General features: G+C 43.1%; 1 protein-coding gene across 1 annotated transcript in view; it reads left to right on the top strand.

Annotated features, from left to right (window-relative positions):
• The window catches only part of LOC107106192 (cadherin-8-like), a 299,351-nt gene that overhangs the window by 257,989 nt on the left and 22,645 nt on the right, over window positions 1–18,717 (top strand). The window lies entirely within an intron of this gene.

Raw genomic sequence — 18,717 nt, 5'->3', positions numbered from 1 at the left:
TAATCCTTTTTTTCAGGTAAATTACTAGTTTTTAAAAACTGCCATTTAGTTAATATTTCTTTCTTTAATTTCTTCATTTACAGCCCACATTTCTCCCAGAGATTCAAGGCAGATGACTGTAAACTTTGCAAGGTTCTTGAAGGAATAAGGAATGGGGGGAAAAAAACAGTGGTGCCATGGGAATAAATTTCATTCACTCTACGTGCCCCCAACGTGTTTTGCTCAGCACTTCTTCAGGGAGGTCTGCACCATTTTAAAGTGTCAGTGTTCTTCCCACTAAAATGGTGCAACCCACCACTGTGGAAGCACTGAGCAAAACATGTTGGGGCACACAGAGTGAATAAAATTGATTCCCATGGCACCACTGTTTTGTTTCTTGATTCCTTAGCTTCACTGGTGCAGTTCTTCTTCTTCTGGGGGGAAAAAAACAGTGGTGCCATGGGAATAAATTTCATTCACTCTACGTGCCCCCAACGTGTTTTGCTCAGCACTTCTTCAGGGAGGTCTGCACCATTTTAAAGTGTCAGTGTTCTTCCCACTAAAATGGTGCCACCCACCCCTCTGGAAGCACTGAGCGAAACATGTTGGGGCACAAAGAGTGAATAAAATTGATTCCCATGGCACCACTGTTTTGTTTCTTGATTCCTTAGCTTCACTGGTGCAGTTCCTCCTCCTCCTCCTCCTCCTCCTTCTACTTCTTCTTCTTTAATTTAAAGAAACAATTGCCAATTCCTTTAGCCTGAAGGCTGAAACCTCCCCACCTAAAGTGTTCATGGTCTGGAATTCCCCCGGATGTGATATCACCATCAGCCCTCTCTGGAAAAGTTGAACCCCCACCTAGTGAGAAGGGCTGGCTACAGCCTTGCTTGGGGGTAGGGTTGCCAGCCTCCAGCGGGCACCTCAGGATCCCCCAGTATTACAGTTCATCTTTAGACTACAGAGATTAGTTACTCTGGAGAACATGGATGCCTTGGAGGGTGTGCTCTATGGCACTGCCCTGCCCTACCTTCAGCAGTGATGGTAGGAAGATTCAATGGGATGCCATATTCAGATAGATTCTGTAATTGTGGCAACAACAACAAAACATTGATTCTGTGGATCATATTTTCTGACTGCCCCAGTTTTTCAGATCGAAGAGCTGAACTGATCTCCCCATTATTTAATCAGGACTTTCTCTCTTCAGAAGCAAAATCATCCTGGTTACTCAGAGATAAACAAACTACTCTCTGTGTGGTGAAATTTCTGGCAGCTTTTGCTATCTTTTCTAGTAGTAACTTTTAGGCTCTCTTTTTGTGGGATGAGGGTTTGCTCTTTATGACTCTGCTTGTGAAAGCAGTAAGAAGTAAGTAAGTAAGTAAGTGTGGCCCTGTGCCCCACTGAGGTCCCTGTCCTCCCCAGGCTACACCCCCAAATCTTGAGGAGTTCCCCAACCTGGATGCCCCAACAGTGGCTGGGGGTGGGGGCAGTGGCAGCCCTATTTTGGAGGGTCAGTAGGGCCTAGCCTAAGCTGCATACCAATAACCATATCACTTATGGATAGAAATAGGGGGGGAAAATTATTTCATGATTCATGAAATTCTCTGTGTAGGATGTGATTGGGGACTCTGTGCCACAGTTCTGAACCATTCTGGAGAAATTATGCTCGAGCCCTGAGCCCTGAGCTATAGTACCATTGATAAGTGGCCTGTCTAACTTTCCAGGAGAGAGATAATTTTACACTAGTCATTTTGAGGTATCATGATCTCCATTTTAAAATATTAATTTCTTGTAAATATAGGGATGTTGACTTCATGTTTTAGCAACTTGGAACTTCCAACCAAAGGATCCAGGAATGTCCAGCTAGAAGAATTGTGTCAGAAGCTAGCTTGGGGGGGGGGGATCCTTTGCCAGAAAATTACCATCGAGCATACAATAAAAAGGATAAGGATCAGCAAAGTCTGAAGGAGAACTAAGTTTAGCATTGCTGTCGAGAAGGGAGAGAGCATACCATCATCAGAATTATCATTTCGTTCACACTGCTGGGGGGGAAAGGAAGGCGACAAATCTGGATTTCTTTTACTGTCACTGAGCAATGACTTTTACTCCTACTCTCATTTCCTGGCATATAAATATACTTGAAGGTCAGGTGGTAAATGAACAGGAACAGTAAACATATGCAATGACTTTAAAGAATAATTTTTCCCGGATGCGTGTATTGTCACATGAAGGACTGCTCTCTACTGGGTTGATAACCATAGATTGTGGTATTTAAATCTCTGAAACTGTGCCTTTCCATGGATTTTTTTTTTACTTTGTATCTTTTTTTAAAAAAAGTTTATTTGTATTGATCTCTTACATTTCATATTCATTCATAATCCTTTTCATCAAGTTTACATAACCAAACATCAAATACATCAATTTCTCCCTCTATTATTCCCTTCCCTCCTTTGTATCTATGCAGATCTTCAGCAGGCCTACCTCAGAATTGTCATTTCAGATTTTGATAAGGGATTAAAGAGATGGGGGGGGGCTACTTAAACAGGTTTGACCATTTCTGTTGCTGGTATTTGTGGTTCATTTGTTTCTTTTTTTATCATTGTTTCACCATTGACACATTGTTTTATACCATTGATACATAACTGACTCCAATTCTGGCTTGGGATCTTCATGGAGAATGGGGGGGGAGTTGTGCCTGGAAAGGGTGGGGTTAGGAAGATGGCTCAGCAGGCATGTGATGCCATAGTATCCACCCCCTGAAGCAGTGATTTCCTCCAGGGGAACATTTCCTCTGTAATCTGGTGATCAGTTAGGGTTGCCGAAATATCTCCTTACCGGGGGACTCCCGCACTGCAGCTGGAGCATGCGCACACGAAGCTCGCGCACGCCGCACGAACGTCACCTGGAAGTGACATGATGACGCCGGGCACGCTGGGGGCAGGGCCACAACCATCTGAGGGAAAACCGTAGAGTTTTCCCTCGGATGACCGTGGGCCCCGCCCCCAGCGTGCCCGGAGTAGTTGCGTCACTTCCGGGTGACGCACACGTCAGGGTGGGGTTCCCCCCGGGGCCCGATCCGCCACCAGCGGGGAATGGGCCTCTGGGGCGGGGGTTTCCATGCCCCCTGGGGGGACTTGGGAAGCCTCTGATCACTTCAGGAAGAACACCAGGCTCTACTTGGAGGTTAGTAAACTTAAACTGGTAAAAAGACTGGTGTGCACTTTAAAGATAGAATTCTATCACATTTCATTAGTACGACCAGAAGGGAAATAAAGATGACTAGAGTTTCATTCTGAGCAAGGAGAGTCCGTGTAAAAAACAGTGTGTTCAAAAATCTGGATGTTATCACTAAATGCATTCTATTTACTCATCCACCACCTGCATTTATTTGGCGGTCAGTTCCAGTTAGGTTTGCCAGCCAAAAGTGGCAACTGGCAGGACAGACTTTACTAGTGGGAGGCTCTCTGGCAAATGTCATGATTTGTGTGACCCAAAAGTGATGATACTGAGAAGGGTGATGATCTAACATTTGCCCAGAATTCGAGGGTTAAATCATTAGAGTTTGAGGGACATGCTAGAGCACTGCTCCTCCATGCACATCACCTAGCGATTTCCCCCCTGCTGTTTTCTGAGAGCCAGCTTGGTGTAGTGGTTAAGAGCATGGATTCTAATCTGGGAGAGCCGGGTTTGAGTCCCCACCAGTGTTCCCTCTAAGCTGAGTTAGTGTGAGCTAGCTCACAGTTTTTTAGCCTCCGGCTCACACATTTTTGCCTTAGCTCAGGAAGGAGGGCTCCAGAGCAAACTAATTTATGCAGCAACCAAATGGCTCGCTCACAACTTTGATGTCAGTAGCTCACAAAGGAGAATTTTTGCTCACAAGACTCCACGGCTTAGAGAGAACATTGGTCCCCACTCCTCCACATGTGGCTGCTGGTGTGATCTTGGGTCAGTCACAAGTTCTTTCAGAGCTGTTCTCTCAAGGGCAGTCCTCGAAAGAGCTCTCTCAGCCTCACTTACCTCACAGGGTGTCTGTTGTGGCGAGGGGAAGGGAAAGCAGATTGTAAGTCACTTTAAGACTCCTTTGGGTAGTGAAGGGCAGGGTATAAATCCAACCTCCTCCTCCTCTTCTTCTTATTCTTCTTCTGCCACTAATCTGGGAGTCCTGGCAACCCTAATTCCGATCCTTGGAAGTCAGCTCCAATCAATGAATATTCACACTGCTTACATCCAAGTAAATGCATCTAGAAACAACATCACAGCATTACCAAGTTCCTAAGCATGTTTACATTTCATCAAGAGTTGCAATGATCAGTCCACGCCACTCATTAACCTTCTCCCTCCAACCTGTTACCCTTTCAAGACTTCCTCCTCTCCCTGTCTCTGAAGTCAGTAGCAGAATGGCAGACAGACTTAGACCTCTCTAATTGTTTGCATCCTCAAACAAATATGTGCAATGCTATTTTTGTGTGACTAATTGCAATGCATTAGTGAAGTAACCTTTTCCCTTTGAGAGCAATGCCAAAGTCTGCTTTTTTAAAAAAAATCATCATAATGTATCTAATAGATTTGCTCCACACATACCTTCAACACTGCATCTACCATCAGACCAGTGTCCTGCTTCCTGGGTTACAGTTTCAAGTAGTTTGTAATTAATGCTGAATGAAGCTCATCTTATTTTGTTCCTCTGGGGGGAAAAAAGAAATATAAAAAATGCAAAGAGTATAAAGAGCCATCATTATCCAGTGGCTGGTTCATACATGCCTGTGGATCACTAAATTGCTTATCACTCGAATGCTCAGCAAAAGACATGCTTCTGAAATATGACTCATTTAAATTTATCCCTGGATTCTGGAGTTCCAAACTGCTCATACTTGTTTCCAAAGCAGAACAGAGGCATTACAAGTTATGTGTTGTTTCTCTTAAAACAAAAACATGATGCTGTACAGAGAATTCATGTGCAGCATTCACTTCTTGATGGCAGTCCCAGCAAGGGTCTTTCAAAGCAAGTAAGAAGCACAGGTGGTTTGCCTTGACCTTCCTTTGCAGAGTCTTCCTTGGTTGTACTCCACCCAAATGCTAACTCTGCTTTGCTTCCAAGATTAGATGATATTGGGGTGTACTATGTCTCCGACTCGTTGTTGTTCAGTCGCACAGTCGAGTCCGACTCTTTGCGACCCCATGGACAAGATCTCACCAGGCCCTCCTGTTTTCCGCCATCCTCTGAAGTTTGCTCAATTTCGTGTCCGTTGCATCTATGATACTGACAGACCATCTCATCCTTTGCCATCCCCGTCTTCTTTGACCTTCAGTCTTTCCCAGCATCAGGGTCTTCTCCAGTGAGTGTTCCCTTCTCATTTGGTGGCCAAAGTATTTGAGCTTCAGTTTCATTATCTGGCCTTCCAGGGAACAGTCAGGGTTGATTCCTTTTAGGATTGAATGCATCCCCCTCTTTTCTCTCCAGAGTGGCTTGCAACATCATTTTCTCCCTCTTCTTTTCGCAACAACCACCCTTGCAAAGCAGTCAGGCTAAGAGTGACTGGGCCTCTAAGGTCACACAGTGTTTCCAGGGCAGAGGGAGAATTCAGATCTGAGCCTCCAGATCCTAGTCCAACACTCTGATCAACAGCCTGGCTCTTTTTGGCAGACTGGATCTATAGAGTAAGATAAATAAAGGAACTCAGGAACCCCAGCAACTAAAACAAGCAGAATGAAGAAACTCATAATGGCAGGTACAACTAAGAGGATCCCTAGGAGACATCACCCATCTAGATGGACTAGGGTTAAAATGGACCAGGTTAAAATATATAGCATATATGTTTTCATTTCATTCACTGGGGAACCTCAATGGGTTGGATCCATCCAGCTATTCTGCTGTTGAAAAAAAAGAAGGAACAGTCCCCTTTAGCCACCAAAAAGGGTATGCTGTGGATCATGAGACATACATGGGCAAAAACCATAGGGGTTGGGGGCTATATTAAAGAGGGGAAATGGGCAAGAGTGAGTGAAAAAGCTGGCAGGATCCAACCCCAATATCTACAATAGAAGTACTTGCAGGAGAGGGGTGGAAACTCTGAATATTCTAATTGGTAAGTTTTCTTCTGAATACTTTCATATTTGCATGGTCAGCATACCTCCTGCTCTAGTAGTCTGCTTTATGCTGAAACAACACCTGACTGTTACTGAATAATATGCTCCATTTGCTGTTCTGGATCAGTCTGTCTTTCCGTCATCATTTGACAGGTTCCTTCTGGGTCTTTGACAGGCTGTCCTTGCTCGGATACATAACTTTGAAAATTAACAGATGTTACTGCTGGCCAAAAGGCCTTCCTTTGCTCTCTCTCCCCAGCTTCAGAGCATAAATTACATTACCAAGGATGTCATTAAACCAATCTATACTTTTTTATTGCCTGTAGAGGGTATGTCCAGAATGGTTGCAGGTATGCTGTGTGGAGGATTTTGAACTTATCTCACCTAGCTGCATTGTCCCCCAAATCCCTAGTTTGTTTTGTCGCATGCACAAAGCAAAATTATAAACCTTTATTCTATTCTGTTTTCTTGTATCAGATTATTCCTGTAAAATATGCACATTTATCAACATTATTCATATAAGTCAGCCAGTGTGTTATAGTGGTTACTTGATGTATTAAGACCAGAAAGAGCCAGAAAAGTCACTAGGTGACTTTGGGACAGTCATGTTCTCTTGCAGCCAAGTCTATAACTCACAGGATTGTTGTGACAACCCATTGGAAAAGAGACGGGCTGTGTGTGCCACTCTGAAGAGGTAGGATAAAAATGTGATAGACTGATTATACATGATATCAGAGAAGTGTTTAAATCATATAGTTTTGGGCAGGGCTATTTTTGGGCAGGAACGCACAGGAACGGAGTTCCGGCTGGCTCCCAAGTTGGCTACGACCAGGAGGAACTCATTAGCATAATAGGCCACACCCAACAGCAGGAACTCATTAGGATTGGCTACATTAGGGGTGTGTGGCCTAACATGCAAAGGAGTTCCTGCTACAAAAAAAGCCCTGGGTTTTGACAACAAACAAGGTAAACAGAATAACAAGCAAAAGGTGGGTGTGGCTGGATGAGCACACTCCTGGTAACATGGGGGTGCGGCCTGATGTGGTAATGAGCTGTGCTTTCAGGGGTGTGGACTAATATGCTAATGAGTTTCTGCTGGGCTTTTTCTACAAAAAGAGCCCTGGTTGGGCAAATGCTAGAGCATTGCCTCTGCATGATAACATCACTTGTGGGTCATGCTGGAAGTGGTGCCATGGCATCGCCGTGATGCTGAAAAGGTAAGCTCCTGCTCTCCACAATTTCCTGCAGTTTGCCAGTTAAGGGCTGTAAACCCTAGTTGTTTCACAAAACATCAGCAGGTTCTACAAAATGCTAGGAGACTAGGAGGCACCAAGGAGAGTCAGTCTGGTATAGTGGACTCTAATCTGGAGAATCAGGTTTGATTCCCCACTCCTCCACATGCAGCTGCTGGGTGACCTTGGGCAAGCCACAGTTCTCTCATAGCCATTCTCCCAGAGCTCTCTCAGCTCCACCTGCCTCATAGGGTGTCTGTTGTGGGGAAAGGAAGGGAAGGAGATTGTAAGCCATTCTGAGAGTCTGAGTGAAGGGTGAGGTATAAATCCAATCTGTTCTTCATATATTGGGAGGCTGCTGGTTTCAAATGGGTGTTCCTTGTAATTTCTTCTGAATTCCCACTAGGAAATATACTGGTGAGCAACATGGCACCCATGGGCACCACGCCGGGCATCACTGCATTATATTTATATTATACATAAAAGTGGCATATATTGGATATATAAATACCATATTGCATGCCTGGGAGGTGAACTGGGAAGTCAGCAGTGGTAGGGATGCCAGGCATGGAATGGCAGAAAATTCAACAGAGGTGACGGTGAGGGAGAGCCTCGCCATGGTCCCTGAGCCCTCTAACTCTGGAGTAATGGTCACACAAAGCTGTCATCGGGCCTGACCCCTCTTGCATGGCCACAAGTCTCCTCTCCTGCCCTCCCACCAGTGTCCAGGGACATTCTCAGCCCCCGCCACTTCGCGTGGACAGAGAGACGGGGTGGCTCAGAACCCCTAGCATCCAGATCACAGCAGGCGAGTGAAGCCTCTATATACTTACTAAATCATTTAAGGTCGATGTTCACCTTCTCAAACAGCCTTCTGGCCAGTCATCCAGAGCATATATGTATAGAAGATGTCTTTGTGGTAGAAAGTGCTATCAAGTTGCAGCCGACTCCTGCAACAATCAGAATCAATGACTTGCTTCTTTAGAAGGAACGTTTATTGATCAGTATTGACAGAATGTCACTACTTCAGGATCAGTGTTAAGACTAAAGTAAAAAGCATGGGGTAGACAGATATACAGGGTTCAAAGGAGGGCACAGGGCAGCAGAGAGCCAATCAAGGTAGGAAGCGGGGCCCACCAGAAGCTAAGGGCACCTCGTTCCCAGAGGATGATGTTACAGCTAGGAACCAAGGTCATACAAATGAGCCATACAGATAAGGAAGCATCAGCCAGACAGCAAGAAAGTGAAAGTTACATTCCAAGGAATCCCTTCCCCCTCCACACCAGCTTTTATGGCAGCGAGCTGACACTTATGGTGACCCCATAGAGTTTTCAAGGCAAGAGATGAACATAGGTGGTTTGCCATTGCCTGCCTCTCTGTATAGGGTTGCCAAGTGGTCTTACCTTGCCCGGCGGGGGAGACTCGCTGGGCTCTGGGAGCTCCTCGTTGGCGTGTGCGTGCACGAAGCGCACGTGCGCCACCAGCATATCACAGGAAGTGACGTGCTACATTGCTCACATTGGGGGCGTGGCCCAGATCGTTGGGGGGGAAACATATGGTCCCCCCCGATGATCTGGGCCACGCCCTCAACATGAGCAACGTGGCTGTGTCACCTCCGTTGATGCAGCTTCGGGGGGCGGAGTTTCCCCCGCGGGCCCCGGTCACACCCCGCCCCCCAGGCCTACTTGGCAGCCCTATTTCTGTAGCAACTGTGAACTTTCTTGGTGGTCTCCCATCCAAGAATTAATCAGGGCCAACCTTGTTTAGCCTACCAGATCTGATGAGATCAGGATACCTTGGACCACCCAGGCCAGGGCTGAAAGACATCTTTCTTTTACGGAAGCATATTCTCTAGAAATATTGGTCCTACGGTTCATCTTTTGCAACTTCAGTTTCTTATGCAGAACATTTCTGCAAAGTAGACTTAAAGTGAACACACATGAAATGGAGTATAGCGAGAGAAAAAATGCAATTTCCCCTACTTCAAAAATGATATTGTAGCGCTATAAATGGGTATTAGAAAGAGCAACCCAAATGATCATGAGTTGGGAGCACCTTCTCTATCAGACAAATTTCAGAGGTTTGTCTGCTGCAGCCAAAAGAACAAAATCCCGTATCTCCTCAAAGTATATTGTGGCATCAGCTTTTGTGACCCAAAACAACAGAAGGAGCTTTTCTCCCTATCTGTCCCATTGTACCAAATGTTGTCTTCTAGTTGTTGTCTTCTAGATGTTTAAACATGGCATATACTACCGTACAGACCATTTTTCTATAGTGGCTCTCACCTAGTGGACATGCCTCCCTGAGCCGGTGGGAGGGGGACATTTAAGAAGTTTTTAGGAGGTGCTGTAAAGCGAGGGCTTTTAATGGGGAATAAGCGGCCAGCACTTTTTAAAGGGGGGAATTAATGTATTTTGTATGTTTTTCATCTTGGAATTGTAAGCTGCCTTACAACAGAAATGCAGGCTATATTAATAAATAATATTCCATTACTTCATGCATCTGATAGAGTCTCTGAATTGTAATCAATCATGAGTTAATTGACTATAAATGGGGGGAGATAATGCAGGAAATGCAGGAAGTGGTGATTCCAACTATAAGAGGATTCAACTGAAAATAGAAAGATTTAACTGCCACCATCAGCCCTGGGTCCTCTGACAGATGCGGATAAGAAATAGTTTGCAACTGTTCTCTTAAAATATGTCCAGTCTTATCAAAACCTAATTTCAACTGATAGAAATCTTTCCATTATATGTGAGGGGAAAAATGAAGGGCAGTCAAGAAAATCTAGGCAGTAGATCTGCACACCTAATGGCCCAAGTGCCTAAGGATTATTTCTCACTCTTGCTGTTTCACTTGAAAAATCCTTGTTTCCATTTCAGTTCTCCTTCAAGGGAACTGACCCCTTGATTCATTAGTTTAGTCCCATTTTCTGTTTCCCCACAACTTTCCCCCTCCCCTATAAAACAGATACATTTTTCAATATCATCTATGCATCAATATATCAAATACATATGCTAGTGGGGATCCAAGAGGCTCTGAGCGGGGGGTGGGATTTAGCTTTCCCACACCTACCTACTGATCTGCTTGCCTACTGGCCCATCCCCCTGCTTACTTGCCCATGACCCTGCCTGCCTCCCTCTCCATCACTCTGCCTGTCCAGCTGCATATCCCCCACCTCTATACTATGCACACACCTGTCTGGCTCACACTGCAGCACTGGTGGCAGCAGAAGATCCAGCAGTGGAGAGAGGGGTGGATGCTTCTGCTCCTCTTTGCCTGCTCTCCAGTCTGTCTTCTGTACTGCCTCTTCAGCAGTGGGGGAAGAAGGTTGGGTGGTAGATGGGGGATGTTGAAAGGTGTCAGTGGCAAAAGCACCCATCTCTCTTCACCCACCTGTTTCTAGTGACCATCTCTGTGTGGAGGGAGGTGGCTTACACTTCATCTGCCTCCAGTTCCGTAGTATCAGTGGCAGGTGGTGGACTAGGAGGTTCCCTCTTCTCTTCCTCCTCCTTCCCACAATTATATCCAGGTGACCAGTGTCTTTGCAGGTGCACATAGCTGTTCTCTGCCTGGGCAATTTTTGTTTAAAAAACCCCCCAAAAACACACCTTTAAAGTTTAGGATTTTTTTGCAGATTGGAGGAGGAAGTCCCCAAAGTTTGGAGGGGAAAAAACCCTCCCTTCTCTCATCATAGCCCCAATCCTGAGATGTAAGTATCTGCAGATAGAGAATCAGATATGTTGAGAATCAGATATGTTGATTACCATATAAATAATGAATTTTGTATTTATAAATGCCATCAAAGTTGCACATTGAAACTGCAGAATGTGCATACACAACAACTTTGCAAACAGCAAAAAAAAGAGAGAGAGATGCAAAATCAATGAAAAAGCTACAAAATAGGAAACAGTGTAAACTGTTTAGGATGGCACTGTACTAATCTACTTCAGGGGTAGGGGTAGAGCCAATTTAATTGGATTTCCCACCCAATCATTAGGTTTCTCCTGGTGCAATGGTGATCATGTTAGAAAGACCCAAGTGAACATCCCATCACTATGGCTGTGATATTCACATACAGCTGCAGGCTATACTATCATCACAGAGAAATGAATCCTGTGTTATGTGTGTTTATATGTGTGTCCGAAAGGATCAATTGTCAATGCAGCAAAATGTAATGCATACCAACTAATAGTTGTATATTTTGTTTGGGTACACATACAAATATACATTACCTAACCATTTGCTTTAGTTCTGATTCGTTGCCCCTGTGGTTTACCAGTTAGAATATGAATTAATTATCCTGTGTTCTGCCTAACTATATTTTCTCCTTTTTTTGCTAATCATTGAGATCTACTAGATGATTATTAGATCTACTGATAGTCCTGCAAACAGATTACATGTAAATAGCTCCCTCTAAGCTGTGGAGTCTTGTGAGCAAAAATTCTACTTTGTGAGCTACTGGCATTAAAGTTGTGAGTGAGCAATTTGGCTTTTGCATGTGTGAGCCGAAGGCTAAAAAACTGTGAGGTAGCTTAGACTGACTCAGGTTAGAGGGAACACTGCTAGGTGCACCCTGGCAACCAATGGGGGGTGGGGGGCAATGCTCCCTTTAAGCTGTGGAGTCTTGTGGGCAAAAATTCAACTTTGTGAGCTACCGGCAGTAAAGTTGTGAGTGAGCGATTTAGCTACTGCATCAGTTAGTTTAGTCTGGGGCCCTCCTTATTGAGCGGAGACAAAAATGTGTGAGCCGGAGGCTAAAAAATGGTGAGCTAGCTCACACTGACTCAGCTTAGAGGGAACATTGGACTGGGGGGATTTACTGCACCCAAAGAGAATCCCAGGCTTTTATTGCCAGTGATATCATTTCCAGTGCTCACCAGAAGTGATGTCATCGTGTCAACAGTGACACAGGGACACTCTGGTATTGGGACATGGTAGAAGTAATTTTTACCATAGAGTTTTTGCCCCAATGTCAGAGCATCCCCATGTCACTGACAATGTGATGATGTCACTTCTAGTGCATGCCAGAAGTGACATTTCCATGTTGCCAGCAATCCAGGCTTAGTTCTTCTTTTGCTTCCAGTAAGCCCGTTGCTGGCCAGCTGATTGGCACTGGGAATAGGGGTTCCGGAGAAAGGGATCCCCCCACCTCCAGTGGGGGTTTGGCAATGCTGCAGGTAAAGGACTGTAAAACTAGCCGCGAATAGGGGTTCCGGAGAAAGGGGGGGGGTTGGCAACGCTGCAGGTAAAGGACTGTAAAACTAGCCAAGGCTCTTCTACTAGAACTATTACCCAGTCTGAGTAATGTGTCACTGCATTTAAATGCTGCTACTATCACTTGCACATAATAAAATTATTTCTACATAGTGAAACCCTCTGACAAGCAATAGAATCACTTGCTGGTGGGTTTCTTTTTCTATAAAGGTTGTGTGCTTGAGGCCCTGATGATAGAATTGGCAGGGTAGCTAGGTATTACTTACAGTGGACTTTGGAAGATTTCATCCAATGGAGAAATCAAATGAATGGTGAATCAGATCAAAGTGAGAGCTCAAAGAAGACTCAATTGAGATTCTTCCCAACTGCTTCACATAATACTCTTCCAGCTTGAGCATACTCTGTAGTGTTCTGCACAGTCACCCCTCTTCCCCAGGGAAGTCAGACTTTGCCTTTATGGTTCCTTCAGCAATTCCTCAAATGTCTTACTGCACAAAAGAGAATGTGCATGCACAGAATATTCACATGTAGAAATTCATATATTTGAATTTCCGAGAATCTTGTTTAGCATTAAACACATTTTTAGGATTGTGGTCGTAAAAGTAGGTTTCACAGTGTGCCTGTGCATGCAGTACCTACTGAAACTGTCAAGTAATACTGCTTAACATTTATGTATCTCTGTACATATATTCTGATAGTACTTAACATTTACCGTATGTATCTCTGTACATATATTCTGATAGTAATCCCTGTAAGGGATGATTTTGAATTTGACATCCCTGCTGTTTCAATCAAAAACATATCAATGTTTATTTTGTCATTTTCCTTCTGCAAATCAAACCTCTGATTCCATTTCCTCACAACGTATTTTCCCATAAAACATACATATTTTGCAGTGTTATTGTCTGTAAATACATCAGCATTATATCCATTTAAATTAGGTTCTTTGTTTTAGATATAAATACCCTTTGGTTGTATATAAAGACTACACATTGCATACACAATACAAACAAATCTAAAAAATTAAGAGTAAAAAGTATTTGCACAGTTTGAGATATCTGTTTGCACCATCTACCCTCTTCTACATTTAGATGCACAAGTGCATTGATAAAATGCAAAACGAAAAAAAATCCTTAATCGGTGATATTTTCTTTATGTGTTTGTATACTTGTATCTTTTGATAAACACCACACCAAAAGTATTTTGATGGGATTGTGCAAATGGGAGTTTGAAGCAATGTTCCCTTTAAGCTCCACAGTGTTGTGAGCAGAAATTCTACTTCATGAGCAAAAAAAGCTGGTAGCATAAAAGTTGTGAGCGAATATATACTTGACTATTGTGTAAATTAGTTTTTTTAGAAGATTAATTCCATAACCTTATAAAAATTTCAGAATAAATTATTTTAAATTATATTTAACTATATTTTAAGAATAATTTAAACAGTATAACAAAAACCAGAATCAAATAAAATAATAATAAAAAAGGGAAAAAAAGAAAATGGAATCAAATAAAATTTCACCCACCCCTTTCACTATATTGGTAGACCTGTCCAGTGTTCCCTGTAAGCTGAGTTAGTGTGAGCTAGCTCACAGTTTTTTAGCCTCCGGCTCACACATTTTTGTCTTAGCTCAGGAAGGATAGCTCCAGAGCAAAGTAGAATTTTTGCTCACAAGACTCCACAGCTTAGAGGGAGCATTGTCCTCCAGAGAAGAGCTCTACCCATCCCTTTCCACTATATTGGTAGACCTGGCCTTGGACCGTTGCCTACTGCTGAGCCTTACAAAACATGCCAGCACTTGGCGGCGGGGGGGGGGACTCTTGCAGTCTGCTTTGTCGATTTTTTCTAGTGAAATATGACAACCAGCATCACAGGTCAAGAATAACAGGAAGAACAATCACTGCCAGAACCCTGCCTAACCTAACAAAAATGAAGTTGTTTAAAAGTTATCAACAACTTATTTATTCAAATATTTATATCCCACTTTTCCCTGTGTCTCAAGGCAGCTTACACATTATACTAAAAAGCATAATAGGGGTGTGCAAAAAAATTTTTTTCCCCCCAACTCCATTGTAGCTTATGGGAACCATTATAGTCAATAGGCCTCATAGGCTATAATGGAGAATCAATTTGGGGGTATCTGGGGCTTGGGGGGGGAGTTTTTTTAAGGTATAGGCACCAAATTTGCAGCATAGCTGATGGTGCCTCTCTTCAAAAACCCTCCAAATTTCAAAAACATTGGATCAGGGGATCCGATTCTATGGGTCCCAGAAGGAGGTGCCCCCATCCTCCATTGTTTCCAGTGGAGGGGGAGAAATTATTCTGAGCAGAAGCTCACAACTCCTGAGCTGCCTGTTAAAATGTTGTGCAGCAGCAGCCCCTAGCTTAGAGGAAACTGTGGTTTGACTATTCTTTTGCACTTACAGAGTTTTACCAAAGGGCAGGGGTTAGGGTTACCAGCTCTGGGTTGGGAACTACCTGGAGATTTTGGGGTTGGAGCTGGGGCAGGGAGGGGTTCGTGGAGGAGCGGTACCTCAACAAGGTGTAATGCCATAGAGTACACCCTCCAAAGCAGCTGTGTTCTCAAAGGGAACTGATCTTAATTGTCTGGAGATCAACTGTAATAGCTGGAGATCTCCAGGTACCATGTGGAGGCTGGCAACCTAGCAGGGGTATATGCATACAACAGTGAAACACTACATCAAGAATGGGGGATTGTAGTGTTTTTTGCAGTGTTTTATCCAGGGGTCATTTCGTAGGAAAAGAGGTGCAGGAGCTCATTAGCATAACTCATCAGCATAACTTATTTGCATATGCCACACCCCCTGAAATCACCAGAAGTGTATCAGAAGGGAACACCCACCACTCAGGCTCCACTGGACTGCTTTGGATTGCTAGCTATGGGAGGGGGGGACGTGCAGGTCTGTCCTCGCAGAGGAGGGAGAGCTTGTACCTCAATAAAACTTGGTCTTAAAGGTGCCACTGGACTGTTTTGGGCCGGGGGAGCTCTGCAGCTTACCTGGCTGCTTCTTGCTCGGACTGAGGGCTGCTGGGAGCAGGGGGTGGGGCTTGTTGCATGCGCCCGCCCCTGGGCTCTTAAATGCTGGAGCTCCACTCCTGTGCGCTCCTGCAGGAAATGACCCCTGGTTTTATCTATGTGCATCTGTAGATTGGCAGTGTGAAAGGTTAAAACAATAAACATGAGATATAGGAACTGAAAATTGCAGCATGGTTATACATGCTCCAGTCTCAGAATTAATATTAGATTCAGGTGGGTAGCCATGTTCTGAAGCAGCAGAACAAAGCTTATGTCCAGTGGCACCCTTAAGACCAACAAAGTTTTATTCACAGTATCAGCTTTTGTGTGCAAGCATATTTCTTCAGATACAGTGAAACAGAATTTCCTCAACCATTGCATATAGGAGGAGAGTGGGTGTGTGTGTGTGTGGGGGGGGTTAGCCCTTCCTGCAACTTACATCCTCCCCTCCCGTTCTATAACTAAGGGGTGAGGGAATTCTGTTTCATAGTATCTGAAGAAGTATGCTTGCACACAAAAGCATATACCTTGGGGGGAAAACTGTTGGTCTTAGAGGTGCCACTTGACTCAATAATTAATATTAGTAATTCTCCAGAATAAACCAGGAATACAGAGCACATCATCATTCTTTACTTTCCCCACAAAAGCAAAATGGCAGCTACTATCTTATACAGGGGAATGTAAAGAACTGCACTCAGAGATACAATCAAGGGCACAGTTCATATGTTCTGATGACCCGAGCAGTTAAGAATTAAGCCTGTTCCTGTCTGCATAGCCTCATACCATTCTACTCCCTAGTCTCACTAGGGTGTAACAGATTTGGGAGAACTAGGTAGAAAGTTGGAAGAGACAGATATCTACTTTGACAACCTTCCTAAAGGAAGAACGTTCCCTCCAGCTTCTGAGGAGTTAGCAAACCGAGCGATCAAAACAGCAGAATTGCTTCTAGGCAAGAAGTGACCGTATAAGATGTGTTTGATTACTACTGTCTCGGACTAAAGGTCAGAGAAAAGTTCCAGAATGCTTAAGAGACAATTATCTAAAGTTCAGACTTTTTCAGAAGGAAGAGAACTGGAAATTATGCAGACAATTATCTAAAGTTCATTTTTTTTAAAAAGGGGGGGCTTGAAAGAGGGGGGAGAGATAGGTTCTTCACCTTGGCATTCGACTCTTTTCTGTGCATTCAAATAAACAGTTTTAAATATTGGCAAGATTCTACTTTGTATTTCAATATTGGGAGAGGAGAGGGGAAGATTCGCACAAAAAGTTCAAAGGCCCTTTCTCTGATACATTCAATATTAATCATGAATAATGAAGTATGCTTTAAAAGCCTGGAAATCTCCCAGAATTGCAACTGATCTCCATGAAGATAAATTCAGGTGGGGAGCCAGTGTTGTTCTGAAGCAACAGAACAAAGTTTGTGTCCTGTGGCATCTTTAAGACCAACAAATTTGGGGTATAAGCTTTCATGTGCCTGCATACATCAGATACATTGAGACAGGACTTCCTCAGCCATTGCATATAGGTAGAGAGAAGGTAGAGGTTAGTTGCCAGGAAGGGCTAATTAGAGTCAAGTAACTGGGCGATAAGTATAGCTAAGACTGGATTAAAGCAGTTGGTAAGACCTGTGGATAGCAGCAAATTCACATACAGATAATAAAAGAGTTAACAAAAGATGTGAGAGTTAAGTTTTACTATAAGCAAGAACTTCGTGACTTAGCATTTGTACTGAGATAAGAACCTGGTATCTCTGTTAAGCCCTGGGGGTTCCATTGTCACACTCAGGTGTTGTAATAACTTGTAGGGTGGGGTTTGAGGAGGGGTGGAACCTCAGCAGAGTATAATGCCACAGCGACTACCCTCCAAAATAGCCATGTTCTCCAAGGGAACTGATCTTAGACATCTTAGCAATCTCCCATTCCAGTCTGTTTCTGAAATTCCTTTGCAATAACACAGCTAGTTTGAGATCCCCCACTGAGTGCCCTGGGAGGTTGAAAGGTTCTCATACAGGTTTTTCAATTTTGTGATTCTTGATGTCAGATTTGTGTCCATTTATCCTTTGGAGTAGGGTTTGACCTGCTTGCCCTATGTAGAGAACTGAAGAGCACTGTTAGCATTTAATGGCATATGCAGTGTTAGAAGACGAGCAAGTGAATGTGCCTGAGGTGGTGTAGTTTTTGGGGTTTTTTTGAAACATAAATTTTATTAGTGTTATTAATAGAACAAAGATTGACAACTTCAATAGGAAAGTCTCTATACATATTGGAATACTACATTTGAAAAACTAATCACCGGTTAAAGACCTAAAAATGAAAATATATTACAATAATAATATCTCCTAAAGCAAATAAAAAGAGTGCTTACAAAGAACTTATATTGGCATACATTATAATTTGCAAACATTAAATTATTTAAACACCTTATATAGGAATAATTCAGTATCAGTTGTAAAGCAATAATTTGTATTTAACATTTCGAATTGTTTCCCAATCAAATTTGTCAATATTGATTTTGTCTAATATGGGTACCAAGTATGGAGTGGACTCAAAAGTTCACATTCTGTTTCATTTTCCGTATAAAAAATATTAAAATTTTCTAACATAAATAAATCCCATACTTTGTGTAACCAATGTTGTATGCTAGGAGGGTTAGTATCCTTCCATTGTTTTGCAATTACAATTTTGGCTGCGGTTAGGAGAATATTAATCAAGTTTCTATGAGACGTTGAAGAAGAATTGTTTGGCCATAAATTTAATAATATTAAAGTGGGATCTTCTGGTATTTCACTTCCTATCAGCATATTAATTCTGTGTACAACTAGAGACCAAAATTTGTTGATGTATTTACATGTCCACCAGCAGTGAATATAGTTAGCCTTTTCCCCACAATTTTTCCAACATAAGGGTTGAAGATGAGGAATCATATGTGTTAATTTTGCAGGTACCATCTAGTGAGGACTTTCATGTTGGGCTCATAGACATATAGTGATTTTGATATTTTGGTTTGGGTCTTCCAAATTTGTTCCCACTGTTGTTCATTAATTTGCATTTGAAGGTCCGTTGTCCACGCTTTTTGGTAGCTCAAAGCTTGCTTATAGCTAGTGTCTTATAAGATTTTGTAAATTTTGGATATAAGTCCTGAGGTGGTGTAGTTGATTTTGTTAGGTCCAA

Source organism: Gekko japonicus, unplaced genomic scaffold, assembly GCF_001447785.1.
Source record: "Gekko japonicus isolate JY-2015 unplaced genomic scaffold, Gekko_japonicus_V1.1 scaffold1805, whole genome shotgun sequence".
Lineage (NCBI taxonomy): Eukaryota > Metazoa > Chordata > Lepidosauria > Squamata > Gekkonidae > Gekko > Gekko japonicus.
This window is presented reverse-complemented; position numbering and strand designations above follow the sequence as displayed.